The sequence below is a fragment of the Dermacentor andersoni genome, chromosome 3, assembly GCF_023375885.2.
Source record: "Dermacentor andersoni chromosome 3, qqDerAnde1_hic_scaffold, whole genome shotgun sequence".
Classification (NCBI taxonomy): domain Eukaryota; kingdom Metazoa; phylum Arthropoda; class Arachnida; order Ixodida; family Ixodidae; genus Dermacentor; species Dermacentor andersoni.
The window spans coordinates 153,463,476-153,468,426 of record NC_092816.1 but is presented as its reverse complement, the minus strand read 5'-3'; positions in this window follow the sequence as shown (position 1 = coordinate 153,468,426).

Genomic DNA, 4,951 nt, shown 5'->3' with positions numbered 1-4,951 from the left:
GTCGGACGACACATGTAAAGGAGTGATCCGCGGAATCAACGTGGACATCACTGACGCAGAACTGACGGAGATGATCGCCAACCGGAGAAACCCCGGCGCTCTGGGGGTTCGAAGAATCAAGAAGACAACAACAGTGATTGTGTTGTTCGACGGACGCAAGATCCCCCTAAACGTCGTATGTGATGGTGTTCGCTACCCTTGTTCCTTGTATCGCAGGCAAGTAGACGTTTGTTACGCGTGTGGAGAAGAATTGGGCCACAGGTCCGACGTTTGCCCGAAGGGCGAAGAACAAAAAAAAAATGCCGCGGATGTGGCATGCTCACACCACCAGAGGATCATCAATGTGATCCCAAGTGCGCCATCTGTGGTGGGGCACACCAAACGGCAGACCGCAAGTGCAAACAGCGCTTCCAGGTGCCATACATCGTGCGCCAAAGACGGCGGCGCCACAGGCGCGCACAGCACGCGCAGCGGGCGGCAGGACCGCGTGGCTTCGACACAGCTAGCGGCGGAGAAGCAATGGCGGGAGAGAAACCCTTCTACTCCCCTTACCGCAACATATCGGCATCGAGAGGACGCTCCCGCTCCCCCCCCCCCCTCGTGACTATGGAAAGAGAGCCAATGCAAACTGACGAGTCCCCCGCTCAGGACCCTAAGCCAGAGCCAAACATACTCGCGTCTTTGAAGGTGATTGAGGAATCGCTCACGCAGATGAGAGAGGCCTTAGCTATTCAATCTAGCACTGTCGAGCATATGGACAGTACCATCTCTCACCTAACACGTAGAGTTGGCATCCTCGAGTCTAAAATGAAAATGATAGACGCTAGCAAAATCAAAAGCATCTCCACTGGCACCACTGCAAAAGCTAAGAAAGTACAGCAGGATCCCGATAACACGAGTCCCCTGCAGGCTCTGCTAGTTCAATAGAAATCAAAATGGCGGGACAAACCGGAAACCTAATTATCTGGCAGTGGAATTGCGCCAGCTTCTTAAGGCGCAAGGCTGCTCTATTGCAGCTCATCAAAGCACAAGCGATCATGCCGCACGTCCTGCTCTTGCAAGAAACACTTAGTGAGAAGGTAAATTTATCGGGCTACCGTTCGGTTAGCCAAAAAGGCGAAAATGGCAGAGGTATCGCCACATTCGTCAGGAAAGACACCTCTTTTCAGGAGCACGAAGTCAAAATTTGTAACTCGGATAAGAAATCCGGTCTCGAGGCACAGTTAACTGAAATCATCCCCCACGGAAAAATCCGACGAAACATTTTCATTCTCAACTTGTACAGCTCTCCTTCCGCTCATAAGCATAATCTCCGGTCACTACTAAATAGGGTCGCAACCGCTGCGAAATCGCAGCCCTTAACAGTCGCAGGAGATTTCAACACTCCCCACCCGGCCTGGGGTTATGTAACACGAACAAAGAAAGGAGCCAACCTAGTTGCAGCGAGTACAGACCTAAATCTGACGCTGGTCTCGGACCCACGTTTCCCCGCGAGGCTGGGAAACTCGGTCGCCAAAGACACGACCCCTGATCTCAGCTTCACTAGAAATGCTGTGGCCACGTGGTCCAACTTACAGGACAACTTGGGGAGCGACCACTACATAACAGAACTCAGGATGGAAATTATAGCAGCTCCTCCCAAAACCTATAAATACACAGACTGGAACCTCTTTAGGAAAATAGGAGGTGAAGATGAGGCAGTATACGACACGTTCAGTGAACTGCGTGTACAGATACAAATGGATGTCGAGAAGGCCACCAAGGAAATAGTTACGGATTTTGATGCCCCAGGGATGGACGCAAAGTTAGCGCATCTCCTGGAAGCCAAGCGCTCTCTCCTCGAGAGATGGAAGACACAAAGACTCAATCGCAGGCTACGGAAAATGATCGCGGAGCTCAATAAACTCATTGAGGAGCATTGCTCCGAACTTAATAAACAGCAATGGAGAGACGCCTGCTCGGCAGCGGATGGGAAAATGCGCAAAGGAGGCAAATGGACCCTCTTTAAACATGTCTTAGACGATGGGCAATCCAAATGTAATCAGAGACTAGTCATAGGCCGATTAATTAATAAGGAAAAAATGGAAGGCATCTCAGAGGCCTCCATATTTCGGAAACTAGCGAACAAATACCTTCCAATTGGCCAAAGCCCAGGTTCTCCCCTCCCTCAGTATGAGGGCGCGCCTGCCCCAGAGCTGGACGTCCCCTTCTCGGAAGCTGAGATCAGGGAAGTGCTGCACAATTTAAACAGAAGGTCTGCCCCAGGCCCCGACGGAGTTACAAACCGGCTCTTAAGAAATTTGGACGACAAAGCAATTCAAGCTTTAGTGAAGGAGATAAATGAGGTATGGGAGGAGGGCGTTGTACCAGAGAGTTGGATGAAGGCCACAGTGGTCTTAATCCCCAAGCAAGGTAAATCACCCAGCTTGGAGAACCTCCGTCCTATCTCCCTTACTTCTTGCATTAGCAAAGTAGCGGAACATGCAGTGCATAACAGGATATCGAGGCATATTGAGCGCAACGAACTATTCCCGTACAATATGGTTGGTTTCAGGCCCTTGCTTTCAACGCAGGATATCGTGCTCCTGCTCAAAACACAGATAATCGACTCTCAAAGCAAAGATGTAAAAGGGTCCTCGCACTGGATCTATCCAAGGCATTCGATACAGTTGCACATGACTATATCCTTCGGGAGATATCGGCCTTGAACTTAGGAGTTCCTCGAGAGCAGGACGGCGGCGATAAAGTTGAGGCAATGAGTCTCGGAATATTTCACACTCGGAAACAGAGGTACTCCCCAAGGGGCAGTTATCTCACCCCTTCTGTTTAATATAGCAATGCGCAAGTTGTCGGAAAGCCTTGCAGCAATTCCTTACGTAGGTCATGCATTATATGCTGACGATATTACAATCTGGTGTCCTGGAGGATCGGAGGCTATGGTCGAACAAGCTGTACAGGAGGCTCTGGATGTTACAGAGTCTTTCTCGAAAGGTACGGGACTGGCACTCTCGCCTGGAAAGTCGGAACTCCTGCTGTACAGACAGGCTAGACGAGGTGCTAGAGGACTCACCCCACTCGATCAGGTGCCCATTAGCGTTCGTACCAGAGATGGTCACACCATCCCGAGAGTCGGCTCTATCAAAATACTAGGGCTTTCAATAAACTCAAAGAGATGCAACGCTAAGACGCCCAGCTCACCACGAAAACTGAAAACATTATTAGATTAATTATGGGAGTGCCCAACAAGAAAGGTGGCATAGGCGAGGATATACTCCTTAGGGCTCACCATGCTTTCCTCATCAGCCATCTCATTTACGTAGTCGCGGCCCTCAATTGGACGGAAACAGAAATGGATAAATTAGACACGCTTATGCGCAAAAGTATCAAAAGGGTGATCGGCGTGCCAATTACGGCTAGCACAGAGAAACTCATGACATTGGGAGCACACAACACAACTTCGGAATTAATAGAAGCACAAAGATCAGCACAAATTATTAGATTATCAAACTCCAAAGCAGGCAGAAGACTTCTGGATGCGGCAGGCCTCCGTCCTAGGTTCAATCAGGGAAATATCACGCAACTTGATATTCAGACAAGGAACTCCTTTATTGTAGACCCTTTTCCAAGAAATGTCAACCCCCAACACAATAAAGGTCGAAGGTTAGGGAGGGTTAGAACTTTCCTAAAGAACATATCCGGAACGGAGACTTTGGTGACGTGGCGCGACACGCCAGTGCCAACAGGTTCTCCGTAGCCGTAGTCGATGACAGGGGAGAACTCCTCTCGGCAGCCTCGCTGAAAACCTCCTCGGTCGATGTTGCAGAACAGGCTGCTATAGCTCTCGGATTACTGGACTGAAAACGCACTACGGTGTACACGGACTCCCGAGCAGCTGTTAGAGCGTTCGCATCGGGATTGATAGCCAAAGAAGCAGCCAGGATTCTAAACGGCAAACACCCCTCTCACATTGTTCACCACATAGTCTGGTTCCCAGCACGTATTACCGGGTCAGCTGAACCCCAATGAGATAGCCCACGACCGTGCGCGAGGTTTTGTATGCCGCGACGGGATGGTGTCTCTGGAGAGTTCGGAAGAGCTCGTCCACAGTGATCCACTGGTTACTTTTCATGAAATCACCTCTCATTACAGAGGGAAGAGGCAGAGTTTTCGTTTCCCCCATCATAAACTCAACAGGCCACAAGCTAGCACGCTTCGCATGCTCCAGACAGGGTCCTACCCCTCTAGGGGCTTTTTGAACATCCTCCACCCGGACATCGATCCACTCTGCCCAGATTGTGGCACTGAATTTAGCTCATTAAATGACATGCTCTGGCAGTGCCCTGTCTTACAGGATTTTAATACAGAAGAAGACTGGACGAAGGCCATCACAGACCCGAGGCAGGACGTCCAGCTCCTGGCTGTCCAGAGGGCCCGTGAACGAGCGGAGAGGCATGGCCTCTCTGTTCCGACATGGGGATAGCCAACGGCTAGGTAGGGACCTGAAGGCCCCCGCTTAGCTCCTCAGGACCCCAATAAAGTCGTTTGCTATCGCTTGTATACTTTTGCATTAGCCTGAGAATTGTTGATGTGCGTATTGTTCTTATAAAGCCTTGCACTCAGTGGTTCGGGTGAGCGGATGCTCAAACATCGGTGTATTGCCACGCAGTACGGGGAATTAATCCTCGTGCTTCTACAATGTTCAGTCTAGGCGCATGCACTTGCAGCCGAAATTTCCTGCTGTGCTTCGACAGTCGTGTATGCAGCTAAGAACTGTATTCAAAGGTTAGCTTGTTCTTTTCGACGGATTGCCTGCCTCTGTTGTGGCATGTACAGGGAGTTCAAGACCGCCACACCATTCCGTTAAAGTCTGTCCCACTTATTATTTGCCTGCCTTCTTAGAGTAGAGAACAATATGTGTTTTACCTGGCTGTATCCTTAATACCATCGCAGC